The following is a 20,075-nucleotide window of genomic DNA, read 5'->3' on the forward strand; positions in this document are numbered from 1 at the left end:
AACAGGGGCCAGGCCCTTGCGATGACATTCCACCCCTGGCGGGCGCTGAGGATGTCCCTTCATCACAGACCTCGGCCCCAACTCAGCGGCAGCTGAGTGTGGGTTGGGGCTGGGGTCGCAAGTGGGGGTCTGCGGCTCTAAGCGCCTCTCCAAAGAGAAGCCTGGTGCTGTTCATCAGCCGGTTTTCAGGGCTGTGAGAAATCAATGGCATTTGTGCTGCAAACTCATCATTAGGACAGGAAAAACTCTGCAATGGAATTGATTTGTTTAAATATAATAACACAATTTAACAGAGAACCGTGGGGGTGGGGCAAGGACCAAAGCAAACAAAACCCAGCTCGACAGCTCAGAACGGGGAGATGAACCAGCCCTGAGAAAGCTTCTAACGTGGCCGCCAAACCCTGGCATCGCCCCCACCTCCCCCCAGGTCCCCCCACTGACGAGGCTGGAGTGGGCACGTGCTGTCACCTGGTGTGAGGAGGCTAGGGCCTGGTCTCAGAAATGCCCTCAACAGCCTGTGGATGGGCCCTGAGGCCCGGCTGGTGGCTGCTGTGTTGTTCTTGGAGGTGACGTTGCTTGGTGAATATCGTCAGTTCAACCCAATAAACTTACTAGGCGTCCACCGTGATCCACGCACCTGTGTGGGGCCGTGGGGCACACAGGAACAAATCCCAGCCCCAAGTGCCTGGGGATGGGGTGGGTAAGACGACAATACGAGGCCAGGGAGGGCTGGCTTCCTGGGGGTCTCAGGAGACGTGGGAGGGGAATGCCAGGCAGGTGGCAGACAAAGAGGGAACACTGGGGCAGAAATAGAAGGTTCCTTTCAAAGGCCCGGGAAGATGGCCCTCATCTCAAAGATATGGTACCTGCCTGCCCCGATTATGATGATTGATGGGCACTGACTTCATTGATCCTTAAAATGTTTTAGGACCCCACAAACACTTTATGTGCGTCACTTCATTGAATCCCACTATCCTGTGAAGGAGGGACTATTATTACCCACATTTCACAAATGATACCACTGAGGCTCAGAGAGGTTGAGTGACTAACCGAGGTCACACACTAGTGATGGAGCTGGACCAGAGCCCCCATATTTATGAGCCCAGAGCCTGTGCACCCGTCACTGCACCCTCCTGCCATCCTCGGGGCTTGGCCTCTGTGTGAGCTGGGGAGAGAGAGCCCCTGCCCCTCTGGCAGCCGGGGCACGAGATGCACAGGGCAAGGAGGAGTCTGAGAAGGGCATGGAGTGGGCAATGCATCCAGGTGGCGTCCTGGTCACGGGCTCTGCTGTGGGCTCAGCCCTTCATGCTGGGCAGGGCTGGAGCACTGACTGGGTAGAGGTGGGCCTGGCACTTGGGTGCCCCCAGACCCCCACACAACCTTAGGACTGAAGTCCTCAGGGAAGGCCCAGGCAGCTTTAGGCGGCCTCACTGAGCTCCGGAAAGGCCTTACTGTTGGCCTCAAAGTATGGACTGTATTCACGGTGATGGGGGCAGCCAGGGAGGGCAGTGGAGGGCTGGGAAGGCTCCAGTAGTCCAGGGGCAGGAAGACGGTGGGCCTGGTTGCCAGCGGGGGAGGATGGGTGAGGGGCCACTGACGCAGACATGGTTAAGGGGGTTGAATCGACTGTCGGGTGTAGGGGTTAGGGAGAGGGAGGTGTCAAGGACGATGCAGACATCTTCCCCCAGCCCCCTGGGGGCTCGGATGCCCAGCTTTGCTGAACCAGCGGCTGCCTGCATCAATATGAATTGACCCAGGAGCCCAGAGAGCCCTGGGCCCCTCCCCCAGGAAGCCCCAACCTGCAGGCTGCCACCAACTCCACTCTGTCCCTCTGCTGACCTTTCTCCTTTGTCAGCAGTGTACTCCATCAATGCACTGAAAGGGCCAGTGCACTCTCTCCCAACTGCCTGGGCCAGGGCTGGGGGCAGGGGCTCACTCCACCCTCCCTCTTTTAAGGAAGAGGTTTCCAAAATGTCTCTAGAAAGCTGGGAGCAGAGCTTCCAAAGCCCTCGGTGCAAATGGGGAGACTGAGGCCTGATGAGGGGCAGCTCAGAGTCCACCAGCCAACTGCAGGCGCAGCCCTGGGCAGAGAGCCCACCAGGCTGGCCCCATACCCCTCCTGCTGGCAGGGGGGCGGAGAAGAGGAAGTGGAGGCGGCAGGCCGGAGCCAGGCTGCGGGGGACGGCAAGGATGCTGGGGGGGGGAGGTTATGAGGTGTGGATGGGGGCCAGCCCAGACCACACAAGCAGGCACCCCAGCCAAGGGGGCATTCAGTGGGCTTAGGAGTGGGGCCAATGGATTCAGACAGGCATAGTGTGGCCAGCCATCCTGTTTTGCACAAAAGAGAGAGGTTTCTGGGATGCAGAACTTTCAGTGCTAAAACCAGGATGGTCCCAGGCAGGATGGTCACCCTAGCAGGGCTGATTCTGAATTCTGGCGTTCAGTTCGACCACTTTCAGACCACGTGTCACTTCTCTGTGCCTCAGTTTCTCAGCTGGAACATGGAGCTTATGGTACACTTTGTGTGTGGTTGTCGGGAGGGCCGAGTTAAGCAATGTGTGTAAAGCGCTTAGCATCCAACACAGCGTCTCACGCTAATCCTCCAGCCAGCGGCAGGTGGCCGCTGTTATTACTCTCAACTGCTACGACTGTTCCTATCACTATGAGTACCAGCAACACGCACCAAACCCTCACCCTGTACCACACGCTCTTCCAAGTGCTGTACACCCGCTGCTGGTCGAATCCTCACAATACTCACGGGGTAGAGACCGTCACCGCCCCAACTCTGGGATCAGTACATCAAGGCGCGGGGGCCTGAGCACTTGCCCAGGCACCTGCCAAGCTCCGAGCCCTGAAGACCACTTCTTTTTCCACTGGACTGGCCCCAAAGCCGGGGCGATGGAGGCCAGTGTCAACATGATTCTGGTCACACTGACCCAGGGCAAGACCTGGACACACACAGGCGGGGCAGGCACGGAAGGCCACTCTGGAAGTGCACTGGGAACAGGCAAGAGTCCCCTGTTTGTGGGGAGGCCGAGTGCCAGTCCTCAGCCTGGGTCTTCAAGACCTTCCCCTTCTGGTCTAAACACATCGATCTAATTTATTAGGCTCCCAGGGTGTGTTTACGCAGCAAGAGGAAGGAAGGGCTCAGGATGTACACTTGTCTCCTACCGGCCGCAGGGGCTCGGCCCTGGACCAGGCACGTTTCGCACATTGCCTCAATTCACGCTTGCAACAGCACGGCAAGGACAGAGTATCGTGCCCACTTCTGAAATGAGAACACAGAGGCCACACAGCTGCATCTAACCGTGTCCCGCCCCAAAGCCTGGGCTCCTCTCTTGGCGCCGGTGTGACAGGATGAACAAGCAGCAGGAGGGCAGGAGGCCACACTGTGTATGTCCGCGTCGGGCACAGAGCGGGACCAGAAGTGAGTGCTAGGTAACTCCGAGGGGAAGGGGCCCAAGCACCCAGGGGTAGGGTGGCCAGTCTGGACAGACACTGCACCCAGGGAGAAAGGGGGACGGAGGCCAGGGTTCAAGGCAGGGACCCCATCACCCTGACACCTGGAGGCAGGTAGGCCTTGCAGAGGCCCCTCTGCAGAAGCAGCAGAGCGTGCCCCACTCCTGCCCCGGCCCCTAGGAAGTCCTCGGCACGAGGAACGAGGACCGGCAGGCTCGCAAAGCAATTAGCTTCCAGCACCCAGGAAAAAGGTCGCCGAGGGGGCAGGCAGGCGCTGGCAGAGCAGGGGCCCTGGGAAGCTGGGCCCAGTTATTTTTAGCATCTCGACTCTCAAGAGGGAGGAGGCCTTCCTCTCCACCAGGTAAATGTCAGCACCACCGGCTGCCCCAGCCAATTAAAGCAGCTGGAGCCCAGGCGGGAAGACAGTGACTCGCCCTCCTGCCCCTGCCCCTGCCCGCCCGCAGCTGCGGGGCCGCCCGCCTCCTCCCCTGACTCACACGCCTTGTGGCCCCGAACAGGAAACACTGGCTTGAGCCAAAAAGGAGCTGGACCAGGGGCCTGGATCCAGGCTTGGAGTCCTGGCTGGGCCATGTGACCCTGGCCAAGGGTCACGCCTTCTCTTCTCTGACTCTAGTCTCCCCTCTAGAAAACAGGCCCCCGCTAGACCCACCTGACACTATGAGGGTGCAATGAGTCAGGGGTCGTGAAGCGGCTTTGAGACAAGGGAGGCTCGCCAGCCCCTGCTGTGGGGTGGTTGCTTTACCATCCCAGAAAAGCATTCTGGACTTCCCGAGCAGGAACCTGGGCCCGCCACGAGCTGACGGGGCCTGAGCTGGCCGCTGTGCAAACTGCTCGTGGGGGGGGGTCGCGCAATTCTGGGTACTCGGAGTCCAAGGAGCCTGTGGCTGCTGCTCTGCTGATAGGAGAGGCGCGAGAGAGGGGCCGCTGCGGGTCAGCGGAGGTTCGGCAAACATAGACGGGCTGAGCCCGGGGCCACGGGGACGGCCACACCCGGAGAGGGCACCAGGCACCCGCAGCGCCGCAGCCGACTGCAGGCCTGGCACGGGCACTCCAAAGGGCACCTCCTCCGGGTCAGGGCCTGGGCCGGCCACAGCCTTGGGGAGGCCCAGCGGGAGGAAAGGAGGCAGTCAGTCACAGGGAAGAGCGGGAAAGCAAATCTCTCAGAGCACCCCACACTCCCAGCTCTGGAGGTCTACCTGGGAGCTGAACCCTTAGCCCACAGGCGTGTCTGCCCCAGGGCTTCAGCCCCATTCTCCCTGGCTGGCCCGGCTGGCAAACCCCGGGCAGCTTAGGTCAACTCTCCCCAGCCAGTGAGAAGCCGTAGGGCCAGCGGCAGCTGCCCACCAGCTCCCGGGGAGCCTGTCCTCCCCTCAGCTGAGATCCCTGGCACCAGCCCACACCTCCCCAAAGGCAGGCCCTTCCACGGAGCCCCTGCCCTGCTGCGGCAGGGAAGTGGGGCAGCAATCGCTCAGGGACACTCAGCAAGTTCGAACAAAGTGCAGCCTCCTCCTTCTTCCACCAACCGGCCTGCAGGGGGCATCTCCAGCCTCATTTCTGTCCCTGCACAGTCCTGGCCCTCCACACAGCCCCGCTGATGTGCCCCTGCCTCGGGGCTCGGCACAGCAGTTCCCTTTGCTTGGAGCTTTCAGTTCAGTTCACGGTCTGGTTCATTCTTTAGGGCCCAGCTGGAGCTCTGCCTCCTCCAGGAAGCCCTCTCAGGCCCTCCAATCCCTCAGAGCCCCTGGACCCTTGCCCTGGGTACCACGGATGCTGCCTTGTGGCCAGTCTCCTCCCAGACTGCAGGCTGGCTGGGCACTGTGCTGTCCTCGGCAAAGTGGGCTGACGAGGGACAGAGGTGGCTCCTGGCTTCCTATGTCCACTTTCCACCAGGTTCTGGGGTGTGGCCCCTGCCCCCTGGGCCTGCAACCTGGGTAGAGGGATGGGAGGAGGAGCCCTAATGACAATAAGCCCCGAGCAAATGGAGCTCCCTGGAGCCACGTCCGGGGCATCTTGCGCACTTCTCAGGCCCAGTTCTGGGTGGATCTTCACAGGTCCCCAGCATGTTCTCAGCCCCTCAGTGTCAGCCCGACTTTCTGCAGACAATGCTCCTATCACTGCTGCTGCGGTCCCCCCCCTCCCGGCATCCACACCCACTATGCTGCCAACGCGGTTCAGAGTGGCAGTGGGCTCCTCACAAACCCTGGAGTGCCATGCTGGGTTACTTTCAGGTACCCCCCATCTCTGGGCCTCAGTTTCTCCATCTGTGCTATGAGTGGGGTGGACCAAAAGATTCCTAAAGACCATTCCTACCCCATGAAAGGCTGTAGGTTTGTTATGATTCCAATAAAGACGCCACCCCTGCAGCTCTGCCAACCCCTCCCGTGTCTGCTCCCTCGCTGCGAGGTCGCTGAGGCTTGGAGCTCCAGGCCCTGGCCCAGGAGAGGTGTCTCGGCTGCTGAAGAGGGCCTGCTGGAGCACGGAGGTCTGGCCAGCAGGGGTGGACAAGCACCTAGCCCTGCTCGTCCTGCTGCCACAGTCTGTAGGTGAGCTGAGTCTCAGGCTGGACCACACCTCACTTTTGCACAAGCTTATAGGCTGAGGCCAGCCCTCCTGGCTTTCATGGAGGAGCTGCCACTGCTCTATAGTCTCTTTTGGCTCCCCACTCCCTGCAGGATCAAGGCCAAAGTCTGTGGCCCAGCCTTTGAGGCCCTTGGGAACTGCCTCAGGTCCTGCTTCCAGCTGTGGCTGAATGAATCAAGTCATGCAGAGGCCCCAGGAAGGCCCTACTCCTCCACTCTGTAGGAATCCAGTCCACTTTCCCCCTCCTCCAGGCAGTCTTCCCTGGCTGCCTCCTCCAGCATCAGGGAAGTACTGCTCCTCTGGCTCCTCCTGCTTCACTGGCCTGGCCCTCACTGCGCACCCACCCAGCCTGTAGACTCTGTGACCTCTACCTGGACCGGGGGCTGTGCTACCCCAGTTCCTCAACCACGGATTCGCTATTGGATGCCAGTGTCTAGGGTGGGGCTGGAGCCCATGGAATCATTCAACCCACCCTGGCTGATGGGGTGAACAGATCACCCAGCAAACACGCCAGTACCTATGACAGTGTGATGTGGTGGAAAAACACACACTATGGTGCCAGGTAAACCTGGGCTGAATCCCAGCTCCACTGATAGCTCCGTGACCCTGGGTAAGTTTCTTAACCTCTCTGTGTTTGAGTTTCCTCATCTGCACCACAGGATAATCCCCACTTCACTGGGTTGTTGACGCCCTTGAAGACTGTAGTTTGTGACCCCTGACTTGTCCCAACCCTCTAGTTTTACAGGCCAATAAAATACTGTTCAGAGAGGAGCAGCAACTTGTCCAAGGTCACTCAGCAGGTCTGTGGTGAGACTGAGGCTGGAACGAAAGCCCTGCTCAGTGGGCCTGCAGGCCCAGCAGCCCTGCCCCGCTGACCCCGAGGGGCGCCCACCTCGGGCAGGAGCGAGCAGTGTGCGGCAGGCTATTTCCAGCTCCAGGCTGGGGTGGGGGCTGCAGGGTCAGGGCAGGCAGCAAAGGCTGGGGGCAGAGGAGCCTGGGCTGCAGGCAGCAAATGCCGGCCCGGGGAGGGGGTGTGCGCATTCTCAGCTGGCGCTGAAGACTGATAGGCACGCCACATGAGGACCCTGGAATCCCAGCTCTGTGTGGCCACAGGCTGGGTCCCGGCCAGGCCTGCGGTGAGCTCGGCTTGGCATTCAAGGTCTTTGCAGCCAGCCCCAAACCTGCCTTTGTAACCCTGGAATCTGCTGACAGACAACCTATGGTGTGTGTGCTGGTGGCCCAAAGCCACACGCCAGGGGCTGGAGGGGCTAGTGAGGGAGGGAGTGTGGCCTGCACCTCAGGTGGCTGCCCAAGAGCTCTGGGCAACAGCTGTGTGGGATCCCCGCACACGAAACCCAAAACTAGCCCAACTCTAATCCCTGCTCTCCTCCTCCAACTTTTCCTTAAAGACCCATGTGCCCCCACAGCCCTGGGGTCCGCCCTGTCCCTCACTCGCTCTGCTGCCACCATCAATGCACACGTTAGCAAGTGCCAGCCCCACTCGAGGCCTTGCTGCTGGGATTCACACGACTTCCTTTGGTGAATCCCTCACAACTTGGTGATGAGGTTGTTATTCTCCCTGCTGTAGAAATGAGGAAACGGGGCACAGTGATGTTAAGTCACTAATCGGAATCCACAAAGACAGGAGTGGCAGAGCTGGAAAAGCCCCCGAGCCTAGGCCCAGAGCCTACACCCCTAGTCACACCAGCGCCCTCCACATTCACCTACCAAATGTTCTGGGTGCCTTTTGTAAAGTGCCAGCCACGTGGGATGGGTGGTCACAGGCCTGATGTGACACTGCTCACCTGTGCTGGCTCTGCTGGCTGTGACAGCCCAGGCCAGCTCGGCCAGGTGCCGCCCTCTGCCGTCACTATCTACACCCCTGCCCGACGTGCGCCTGACCTCAGCTCAGGGGATTGGGGTGGGGTTGCACCTCTGAGCCTCTGTTTCCCCATCTGGCAAATGGGAATGGGCCTCTCCAGGGCTCTCTAAGGGGTCTGATGAGGTGTGACAGGCCTTGGCACCCTGTAGAAAACTCTACCATGCAAGAGGTCATTGCAGCTACTGGAGGGGCTAACAGAGCAAAAGCTGGGCGAGAGGAGCTAGGGTCAGAGAAGGCTCCGTGGCATCTGACCTGCAGCAGTGAGTTCGCCAAGCAAAGATAGACAGGTGGGCAAGGGGCAGGCCAGACAGAAGGCTTTGCAAATAAAACACAGAGCAGACTCCCCCTGCCCCTGCCCCTCCATTGCCCAGACTGGTGGATTTGGAAAAGCACAAAAACCCAGGTCACCAAGGTATGCAGGGACAGGGCTGGAAAGTAAGTGGGGGCAGGTCAGGGGAGCCTCGAATACCACTGCCTGATGAGAGGGGCTGCGATCCCACGCTGGGCCAGACAGCTTGGGACAGGCTGGATGCTGGCACTGCTGAGCCTCCTGCCACAGCGAGGAAGGGGCCATCACTCCCCTCGGCCGGTGAGGCTCACAGAGGTGAGCGGGACTTGCCCAAGGTCACCAGGCCAGTGAGTAACTGGTGGAACCTGCCCACGAACTCAGTTCTTTGCCCTTAGTCCCATGATCGCTACACTCAATTCTAGGCAGAGTTGGCCTTATGGCCAGTTGCACAGGGCCCTAAGCTTAGAAGGACCCTATGCTGCTGTCACCATCTTGAAGTCCTTAATAATTTGTAAACAGGCTCTACATTTTCGCTTTGTTCTGGGCCCCACAAATTACATAGCTGGTCCTGATTCTAGAAGGTTCTTATGGGCACCATTGGGTACGGGTGTGAAGGTCTGTGAATGAGCTTGCACTACTCTGGACTTTGCTGGCGCTGGGCCCTCTGCTTAGTCTTCCTTTTCCTTCCACGTCAAACTAACAAAACCTAACAGATTTCTCTTCTCCAAGTGCGGCGTAACTGTCATCTCCCAGGGATCGTTCCCAGATTTCCTCCCATAGGTTCCATGGACCCGACGCCCATGCCAGGCAGAACCCCAGTGCCCTGTGTCCTGTCTCACACCCCAGCACTTTACCAGGATAAAGAGCCTCCCAATGGGTGTGCACAAGTGCCCACCTCCCCCAGGGCTAGGGCTCCTCCAGGCCTCCTGGGCACCCCAGAGCTTCCTGCTGGCCAACTTCCCAAAGACAAAGGAGTCTTGCAGAGGAAGTTACTAGATCATGCTAGATAGCAAGCCCCAGACAACAACCTACCTTTTAATTTGCAAGAAAATGGCAAATATTCCTGGGAATACTAGACCAGGACTAAAGCTCAGATAATCCCAGGAGCCCCGCTTGGGAACCCCGTCCAACTTAGGAAGGAGGGAGGGGAAGGAAGAGGAAGTCCTGAATCTGGGGCTATAATATGGTTAATAAGGACCCAATTCTGGTTCTGCCACTTCCTGGATGAGTGGCCCACCCTCTCTGAGCCTCAGTTTCTCCTTCTGCAAAGTAGGTATTAATGACCTGTCCCTGAAGGGAGATCACTGGGGAAAAGTGCATTAACTCTGTAAATTCTGGCATCCAACAGCCTGGAGCTGAAGCCCAGTTCCAACACTTACGAACAGGTGTCCTTGAGAACCTCACCCACCCTCGCTGTGCCTCAGTTTCCTCACCTGGTAATTGTTCAGTAAGGTTTCCTTCTAGGGGGATTTAGAGAGCTCATGTAGGCAATGTGCCAGTCCCCTGGCGGGGAGTCTAATGTAGTTGGTGTACCAAAGCTGGGTGCCACCAACTCCCAACTCCCCCGGAGTCAACAGGGGAAGTACAGATGGGGGATGGGACAGAGATGACACAGACGCCAGCACCTTGGAGAAGGCAGGCGGGGTCACCTGTGGTGCCCATGATTCAGAGGGTGCCCAGGCTGCAGGAAGCCAGGATAGAGTCCCCGGGGCATGAGGAACAGGGATAGGAATGCCCCCAGCATGCCCACTCCACCCATAACCTGCTTTCTTCTCATGAGAATAGCAGCTCCAATTGCTGAAGGCCTGCAGAGTGCCAGAAGTCGTTCTCAACAATCTACATGGATGGTCTCATGACCACCCCACAGGAGGCCGACAGTGACTGTTCCTGTTTCCAGATGAGGAAGCTGAGGCCCAGAGAGCGCAAGGACTTGTCTGCGGTCAGTCACTGGCTGGCCCTCAAGCCCTGACAGTCACCCTCCCCAGTATACAACAAACAGAGCTCCCAGTGCCCCCAGGAGCTGCCAGAAGCTTTTGGAGGTGAGAAGCCATGGACCCCTGAACTGCTCCTTCTCCTCGGAACACATCTCTCCCGTGTGTGCAGCCTCGTGTGTACGTGTGACTACTGCATGTCTGTGTGTAGTGCAAACACGCAAATTTATGAATGCGTGTGAGCATGTATATGCATGCAAGTGTATCTGTGTGCACACATGTGGCATGCAGAAGTGATGTCTGTGTATGTATGTATGTGAGGGAACATGAACCTGCACGTCTGTATATGTATCTGTGCACACACAACCATTCATGCAAGTGAGTGTGTGCACGTCCTGCCGGGCTCTGCCACCCATCCACTGCTTCTGTCTCCCCACACTGTAACTTACTTTCAGGTCACCGCCCCAGAATTCTCCCCTCTAACCTCTGAACCCTCTCCACCCCGCTGTTACAGGGCTGCCACATCTATTGGGATCTCTCTGCTTCTCCACAGGAGCAGAGAGTGGGACAGGCCCCTGCACTGTGTACCTGATATAGGGCCTGACATACAGCAAGTGCTTAATACAGGCTTGGGAAAATGGGCTGGGGGTGGGGGGGCTGATGGAAGAAGGACTCATCCAGTCAATACACCCCTCACCTAGAGGGGGGCCCTGGGTGCCATCTCAAAGGGACCCCAAAGGCCAGGCCTGATTCAGGCCATATCATGTCACAAATGAGTTACGACCCAGGACAAACCAGGAGCCACCGTCACCTTGTAAAAGCCCCCCTGCCTTTGCCTTGAGTTGGGACAGGATCCAGCACTTCTGAGGACATCGATGATGCCCCAATCACCACCTCCCACCCCTGATCACAAAGCCAGAGGCGGAGCAGTCCAGGGGTCAGGGGCCCTGCCAGGTGTGTGTCCTGGGTGAGTTATTCTCCACCACGAGCTCGGTGGCTCACCTGTACCGTGGTGGTGAGTACGGCAATGACCTCACAGGGCTGTTGTGAAGATGAAAGAATAACTGCTGCATTTTGCACAGTACCCAGAATGCAGTTAAGGGCTCATAATGTTAGAGGATATTATTATTATATCATTTCCATGTACTAGATTAGACAGCTGAGGCCCTCAGCAGTGGAGGGAAAGGGCCACCCAAGGCTGCACTGGGAGGGGGAGTCGGCGACAGAATAAAACCGAGTGTCAGGTCCCAGGCCAGAGCACCCCGCTGCCCTCCACCGTGTGGCTTCCTCTGAGAGAAGGCCCAGGAAGAAGTGACAGTGAGACCCAGGCCCCTTCCCCTCCCCGGCTTTCCAGGCCCCTGAGCCAGCACCACCCGCCCTGGGTGGCCTGTGCCCCTGTCCCACATGGCCACCAGTGGGGCAGCCCGTCACTTACCTGCCAAGGCCTCTGCCAACCGACCAGGACTGGAGGCTGCTCAGAGCGTCAGGAGAAGAAGGCGGTGGCCCCAGTAGCCCTGCTATATTGGAGCCAAGCTGCTGAGTCCTGCGGGAGAGAGGACAAGGGACAGTTAGGTCCAAGCCCTGCCCCTGCGGGCAGCCGCCCCACCACCACCTTCTCCACCTCCAGATCCCACCTGCGCAGCCGCTTGGGCCACCTCCTGGAAGGCCAAGCTGGCCCACCAGCGCGGAGCTACTAGAAACTGGACGCTGCCCTCTCTGCCCCCATCAGGGGCACAGCTCCTGACCTTCACTTTCGAGGCCCCGAAACCAGCCCCTGCACCCCTGCAGCCCCCGCAGCAGCAGAAGCCAGGCGGGCACGCCCACCGCTGGGCTCCAGTCATCCCGGCCTCCCAGACCCCTCGCCGCCCACCTTGGCACACGCCGGTGCCCTGCTCGGAGCTCTCTTCCCCATTTCTCTGCCTTTCAAAGCCCCACTGGCCTTTGAGACTCTGCTCAAACTGCTTGCGCGGAGCCCTCTCTGACCCGCCCCGCCCGGCGCTGTTCGTTCCCCCAGCGGGCCCTGAACCCCACCGCCCGCGCCTCCTCCAGCTTTCTGCAGGCCGCGCCCTCTCTGGGCAGAGCCCCTGGACTCCAGGGGTGAGGTCTGGTTTATCTGTCTGTCCTCTGAGCTCATTAGCCAGGGCCGCAGACACTGCCTGACGGATGAATGAATGAATGATGAATGGTGCAAGGAAGGTGTGCAGGGAACAAGCCGAACAAAACGGGCCAACTGTCTCGAAGTCAGGAGGCCTCCCTCCCCACAGCCCCCTCCGCTAGATTCTAGAATACAGGGGTCAGGTTGGTGAGAGGAAAGAGACTGGGAGGGGCTGATACTTTCCTCTGACATTTTACAAATGAGGAAACTGAGGCCCTGGCAGGGGAAGGGTTCCTCCTGTGGCCAGAGGCCAGGCTGGAAGGAGAGCCCCAGTCTCCGGGCCTGCCCGCCGCTCAGAGCTCCCAGGGGTGGAGGCTGCGTGGCCATCGCCCCGCAGCTCCTGCGTCCCGTCAGGGGCAAGGCCAGCCGAGAAAGGCAGCATCTGGGCAGAGAAGGGGAGGCAAGGGGAGGCCCCCAGGGGCGGACAAAGTCCAGCAGGAAAACCCACACTCAGAACAGAGCTACAAGCCAGCTGGCCCTACCTCCCCCAGCCTGAAGGCCCGAGACTCGGGGCAGCCAGAGGGGACATCACAGGGAGCCCCTCCCATGTCCACTGCTGCCCAGGTCAGAGACACCCCTCCAGCCCATCCTCAGCGGGGACCTTTCTAAAACCCCCTTCCGGGCCTCCCAGACACTGCTGGTGGGGCACACACTGGCCGCCACACCCCACTTTGGAGCACAGCCTGGAAGCGTGTCCTGCCCTCAGCCTCTGCCATGACCAGCGGCTCCCGTGCCACGGAACAGCGTGCATGTGACGGTGCTGGGGTGCTCACGGCGGTGCTGCTCCTAGTAGCCCCAGCAGGAAAACCCCCCCAGCGGCCATCACCACAGCGCGGCAAGCTGGTGTACTGCGAATGAGTGACCTGCTGCGACGTCCACGACGTGCCTAAATCTTGCAAACACAATGCTGACCCACAAAGCTAGACACAGTGGAGAACACATGTGACAGATCCATTTATGCTAATATAAAGGTCACCGATAGGCAAAACCACTCTATGCTTAGAGTAAATGTGGCCTCAGACTCCAGGCTCTCTGTAGCTCCTCCCATTAGGAGGCAGAGTCCCCCGCCCGGACCCCCCAACTCTGGGCCGGCCTTGAGACCCACTTTGACCAACCGGACTTCGCGAAAGTGACATTCTGTGAGTTATACAGACGAGGCCTCAAGAGGTCCTGCCATTCCTGGCGGTGGCTCTGTTGTTGCACTGTGGGCCAGGGAAGGGGACGGTCTATCCTACTAGAGGACAGAGGGGAACTGCCCAGTCCACAGCCAGCACCCACTGCCAACGTGATGGAGGCCACCTCGACCCTCCCGTCCAGCCAACCTCCAGGTGACTGCAGCCTCGTGAGCACGAGGACACCAGGCGGGTGCCCAGCCAAAGCCCGCAACTATGAGATTTAATACACGTGGCTGTTTGAAGCCACCAGGTTTTCGGGGGGGTTGCTGGGCAGCAGCAGCCGACAGCTGCTAGAGGTCAGGAGAGTCGTTTTCCTTGAGGGACCAGTGACTGGAAGGCACATGGGGGCGTCCAGGGGTCTGGAATGTTCTGTTTCTTGATCTGCATGTGGCTATACAAGCGTGTTCACATTGAGACAATCTGTCGAGCTACACACGTAGGATATACACACTTTTCTGCATGGATGTAACACTTCAACAGAAGCTAAAAACAAATAAATCTTTCTGTGGCTCTCCGCCCAGGCAATAACAGCTCTGCCCCACCCTGGCCCTCTGCTTCTCCAGCCCATCCCCTGCCCTGCAGGCCCCACCTCACTCCTCTACACACCCCCACAGGCTGCCTCGCACCTCTGCACCTGGGATGCCCTTCCCCTTCCTACCGTGCAAGCCTGTGGCCAGGTGGCACCTCCTCCTGGAAGCCCTCCCTGACCTCCCCAGGCCTTGCCCTGTGTCCATATTCGCATAGCTCTCTCTGGGGCTGGGTCTTCCTGAGGGTGGAGTGAGCCTTTCTCTCCTGCTGCTCCAGCTTTCAGAGCTCTCCAAGCAGAGGCAGGGTGGGGCGGCACCCCTCTTCCCCTTCCCACAAGGGAAGACCCCCTCAGCCCTACTGTGAGGACCAACACAGGCTTCAGGGGATGGAGTCACAGGGGACACTGGCGATCACACGTCATACGCCAGCACCAGACAGGGCAATCTCCTCCAGGGGCCCAGGCTTCTCCCGTAGAGACCAAGGGCGGGGCTGAATTTGGGGGTGCAGAGAGAGGCTACAGAGTAGGGGGACGTACGGGGTTCCCTATTTCACAGTAGATGGTATCACCCATGAAATGTGCACCACGCCTCCCCTCTTAATTATCTATTAAAATAAAATTGCCAAACCCATGGCAGTGGTACAATGCTACACTCTCTGCCAAAAACCCCGCAGACTGGCAGGAAGAGGAAAGGAAGGATTGCCACACCAGAGGGGCGCTGGCCAGCATCCTTCAATGCACTCGCTGCCTCCACCAGCCTCCAGCAAGGGGGAAGGCAGGAGCCCTCAGGTGGGTGACTGGGGCGGGGTCTCCGCGGACCCCCAAATCCAGGTCCTTGGCCCTGGGCCTCTTTCTCCCACCTTCCCAGTTTCAGCCCTGTCCTAAGTGGGTGTGTGGCGTTTGGGGAGCTCCCTCAGGCCTCAGTTTCCCCCTCCTGGTGGCTTATTCAACCACCTCTCCCGAGTCAGTTTTCTCTCCTGCGGGAGGACAGGGTCCCCGACAGGCCCCGAGTCTCTTTCTGCCTTCCTCAGGGTCCCCACTGTGCAGCGATGATGCCTGCAGGTAACCGGCTGATGCAGCCACCTCAGTCCACTACAGGCAGGCCACAGCACGCTGTCACCTGCCCACCTCCACCTCAGGCACCTTTGTCTAAGAAGGACACCCCTTGCCCAACAGGGAGGCACAGACAAGCCAGACGGTGGCCAGGCTGGGACAGGGAAGGACAGCAGGTCCCAGGAGACAAGGTCTGTCCTGCAGTAGAGACAACTCCGTGCACACAGGGGTGCCGGGTAGGTCACAATCCAACTTCACAAGGAACTCTGGAATAGGTGTGCCTTCCACAGGTGGGTCTGTTGCCCCACGAGGTGGCGAGGATCCTGTCCCCAGAGCCACCGTGCATGGGGAGGGGAGCGGCCACGGGGTGCTGTGGGTGCTGTGAGCCTCAGAACAGAGTGGAACTCTGTTTCCCACAGTCCTCTGATAAGAGTCACCTGGGCTGACTGTTAAACCCTCGGCTTCCTAGGCGTCTCCCCTGAGATGGGAAGTCTGTGGGTCTGGAACGCAGCCCAGAAATTTAAATTTTTAATAAGTCCTCCCAGGTGATCCTCTGCATCTGGAAAGTTTGGGGGAGCACTGGCAGATGACCCTCCAAGTCCCTCTGGGCCCAGAGATTAGTGATGCTCAGTGTCCCACACCACACCACCCATGCCCCATCTGGAAGACGCCGCCAGGACGGCGGCCTCACTGCGTCATTAAAATAAAAATGATTTAGAAGCTTCAGAAGGGGGCAAAGATGTCAGGGGGAGGGGGTTTCTCAGCCCACAGTGATACCAGCGGCAGCTCCTTCCTAGCCCCCCTGGGCCCCTCAGAGCCATCCTGAAAAAAGGCTTAGCATGGGGAGGGGGGCTGACAGCTGTTCAGCTGCTGCTCAGTGAGGGCCCGGAAAAGCAATTATCTTGCTCTTAGCAGAGAGGAGCTGGCTTTTACCCGCCCCTTCCCTCCCTCCCCTCTCCCTCCCACCTTCTCTCTCTCTCTCTCCCTCTCTTTCTCTCTCTCTCTCTCACACACACACACACACACACACACACACACACACACACACACACCCCAGGCCAAGATGCTGCGGCTGCTCTGAACCCGCCTCCCCCCACCCCCAGCCCCCAGACTTCTCCCACTCGCTCAACCGCCATCCTCAGAGCACATTTCCAACACTTAAATCATTTAGCCCGCTAAACCGGAGACGGCAAAATGGGTGCTATTTCTTGAAAACATACAGAGAGCGTATTAAATTATTGATAGCCATTAAACAGGGGGAAAAAATTAAACAGCTCTCAGCTCTTATCAATCATTCATGCAGTTTCCACTGGGGTGTTTTCTGGAGAGTGATCACTCCGGCAACCCGGGGAGCTGGCTCCTGCCGGCAAGGAAGGCTGTTGCTGGGTGAAGCAGGAGTGGGCCCCCCAGTCCTGGCAATTACTCAGGCAGCACTGCAGAGGGGGGCAGGGGCAGGGGGCAGGGAGGTCAGCCTCTCTCCACTTGCAAATTCCCACCCCCCTCTTTCATTAACAAAGGGAGATCCAACACTGCCTTCGGGAACCCCCTTAATTAAATCCAGCCTGCTTTTATTGAGCGTCTACTACATATCAGGCCTGCAGGATGCACAGATAAACAAGCCTCAGGGCACTCACCCGGGCTACGGGGGAGCCCTTTGCAGGAAAATGCGATAATACTACACTGTGATAGAAGCTCTGATGCAGGTCAAGGGGGAGGTGGCTCAGAAGAAAAGGGGACAGCCTTGGCCAGAAGGGGATGTGCCAGGGAAGACTTCACCAAAATAGTCATTCTGAGTGAATTCTTGGATGGGGAGCAGAAAAATTGCCCAGACAAGTTGGAAAAGGCATTCTAGGAAAAGGGAATAGTCCAGGTCTGAGCGCCCACCCTGTCACCCACAGCCTGCCCGCCTTGCATGGCAGCTACTGGCTGTGCGGGGCGGGACCTTGGGCACCGGGAGTAGAGTGCACAGCAGGCTGTAACGTCTGCACCCCTCCAGGCACTGGTCAAATTCAGGCCAGGCCACGGGAGGCAAGCACAAGGCCAGCAGCCCCCCAGGCACGGGCGGGCAGGAGGATGGGGTTCAGCAGCACCTCCACCCCCGAAAGGCAGATCCATTTCCTGGCTCTGACTCAGGACACCTAAGCCAGTGTGACGCAGACCGCGGAGGCTGCAGGGCCAGGACCGCTGGTCTCTCGGCCAGACAGGCCTGGCAGAGCTGCCCTCAGGAGACAGGCTCCCTCCTGCTGCGGAGCCGTGCCAAGGACCCGGGCACCAGGGCTGTGGGAGCCAGCAGACACCTGATATCGCACGGCCTCGCTGCTTCGGGACCATCTACAACCGGGGGCCATGTGAAGCTCTGAAGCCAGTCCGGGCTGTTGCAGGGAACAAAGAGACCAGGCCCATCCCAGCCTCAGCCCCTGCCACCCCAGCACAGGCGGGCTCTGCGTTCTGAAAGCCTTCCAGAAGCCCTGGCTTGCTGGCTTGCTCAGGAGCCTGGGAGTTGGGAGCTGGAGCCGGGAGCAGGGAGCCGGGAGCCGGGAGGAGGCCCTGCCAAGTGTTGATAGCACCCTCGCCAGAGAAAGCTGCTGTCACAGGGAAACATTCTGGGGAGAGCGGTTGTTTACCACCAACGCCTGGGACTGTCAAGAAATAATCAGAAGAAATTAAATTTGCTAAGTTGTGAAGGACACAAAGGAACCCCCCTCCCCGAACACCCAGCCATTTCTACCTGGACAATCAGGCTGCTGTATTTTGCCTGATTCTGGGAAAATGTCCTTAGATTAGCAGGGATAGGTGGGAGGGGGGACGTGTGTGCAGCCAGCTGGGACTGGGAGACGGGGCCCGGAGTTCTGCCAGGGCTCTGCCACCAACCTGCCCCTCTCTGGGCCTCAGTCTGATCGTCTGGTCTGTGCAGTGACAGACACGCACTCGGGGCTCCCTAGGCCACGTGGACCTTATAGAACAGGGGTGACTTCCAGGCTGTCTGTTCGCAGGGAGTTCCTGAAGCACACCCCAGCACCTCTGCTACACTCACCCGAGGACTTGGGGTGATGGAGCTGGGTGGGTCTGCTGTCATCAGCCATGCCCCTGCCTTGGCACAGACCTGTGCTCAAATCCACGGCGTCTGGCTCCCTGCGTCCCTGTCGCCCCTCACCTGCACTGCTACCCGTGACCCCTTCCCTCCAGTTCAGCCTCCACCCAGGTGCAGGCCCTGTGCACAGCCTGGGCCCGAGCTGGCACGGAGCAGGCTGTCAAGCCAGGTCTGCGGACCAGCAGGATCAAGACAGGAATGGGCACACGGCCCTGTGACCCAAATCAAACCCGCCTGTCCCTGCTCACGTACCAGCCCTGGCTCCCTACCTCCAGCACTGCCCACTGCCAAATTCCCTAGTCCTCCAGGTCCTTCACTTGTGAGTTGTGTCCAAACTTCCAGAAGTCTCTCACACCCTCTACACTCCAGCCATACCACAATTACTCAAATTTCCCTGAACTTTCATGCCCTAGGGCCTTTGCACATGCCATTACTTTCTCTGCCCAGCCAAGTCCTCCTCTGGGGCAAGCGCTGGTTCCCCCTTTGTAACTGTTGCAACACTTTACACATCACACCAGACCGAATTCTGTCCACATCTGTTACAAACTACACGGTGGGGTTGGGGGAGCACCATGAATGCAAACTGGGTTCCTTTCATCAGCATCTGACACACCGGGTCAGAGAGGGGCTTCCACTTTAGCAAACTCTAAACCAACCACCCCAGCCCCCAGCCTGCAGCCCAGAATCAGTTCTTCCTAACGGCTAACTCACATCCCTCCTGTTGTAATTGTAAAAACCGTTCCCTGGAGAGTTGGTGAGATATTCTCAGCCAAGTGTAAATGAGACTGTATTCTTAGAGCTCCAGAGCCGAGGGAAGGGGCAGCCGTAGGAATTTCCAGGCAAAGGCCAGCAGAAATTGGCCACAAATGAATCATTAACTCTCGAGTTGAGAGCTCCGAGGAGCTGGTGCCAAGGTCTCGGGCTCTGGCCTGTGTGGGCCACTTGCTCTCCCTTGGCTCAGGCCTGAGGGTGCCCCTCCCACCCTGCAGGCCATCTGCTTCGCCCCACGGCCACTGGTCTTCAAGAGCAGAAGCTGCCTGGCCAGAGCCGCCCAAATGTCTCATGGGACAGGGTACCTTTCCCCAGGAAGGACTCCAAACCTTTGCCCACACACTCGTGTCCTCCTGTCCCTTCTAGCAAGCTACATCCTTTTCGTCCTTCGAGGTCTGGCTCCCGCTGGGGCTGCTCCTCTCTTGCCTGCCCACCTGGGCCCACCTTGGCCCAGTGACCTCTGAGCCCCTGCAGCCCTGGCTGTGTCCATCAGCTGTCTTCTCCCTGCCCTGGCCTTGGTGCCAGGGGCTGATTTCTTCCGTGAAGCCAAGATGGGGACTTTGCATCCTCTTCTGGACCCCAGCAGCTGCCATGAAGTTGGGCAGACTGGGGAGCCCACACGTGATGGGGACTGCTCCAGGGCTCCGTCTGCAGCCAGCAGGACAAAGCACCTGGGCTGGGGGCCTGCTGGGCTGGCACTGGGGTCTGCAGGCCTCACGTGACTCAGGTGAGACATCACGTTCCCCTCTGGGCCTCCTTCCAGGGGCTTGGGGCCAGCTGTGGCACAGCTGCCACGTGGCCCAAAAGAGGTGGGGGTAAAGGTAAGCACTGGATTCCCATTGGGGAGCTAGGTGGCTGTGGGGGGCACAGCACCCTGATTCCCAGGGGCCGGCTCCTTTGCAGTCAGCAGACATCAGCACCAACCACCTCCTTCCCCAGGGCGCCTCCTGCAGGCTGGGGCTGCCAGTCTCGCCACAGCCCCTCTAAGCTGCCCTGAGGAAGGGCTCGGATTCTTCTTGGGTGGGGCTGATGGACGTGAAGTCTGGAAACACGGGTGATACCTCATGAACACGTATCCCGCTATGGTATCAACACATCATTCACCACGTGTCCACCTGTGCTTCCGTGGGGCTGCCAGTGAG

At 59.0% G+C, this 20,075-nt stretch overlaps 1 protein-coding gene across 1 annotated transcript in view; it reads right to left on the bottom strand.

The window, feature by feature from the left end:
• The window catches only part of ZMIZ1 (zinc finger MIZ-type containing 1), a 227,397-nt gene that overhangs the window by 170,212 nt on the left and 37,110 nt on the right, over positions 1–20,075 (bottom strand). The window contains 1 exon segment of the mRNA XM_045569353.1: positions 11,598–11,705. The gene's annotated coding sequence lies outside the window, so the exon portion shown is untranslated.

This window comes from Lemur catta, chromosome 14, assembly GCF_020740605.2.
Source record: "Lemur catta isolate mLemCat1 chromosome 14, mLemCat1.pri, whole genome shotgun sequence".
Taxonomy (NCBI): domain Eukaryota; kingdom Metazoa; phylum Chordata; class Mammalia; order Primates; family Lemuridae; genus Lemur; species Lemur catta.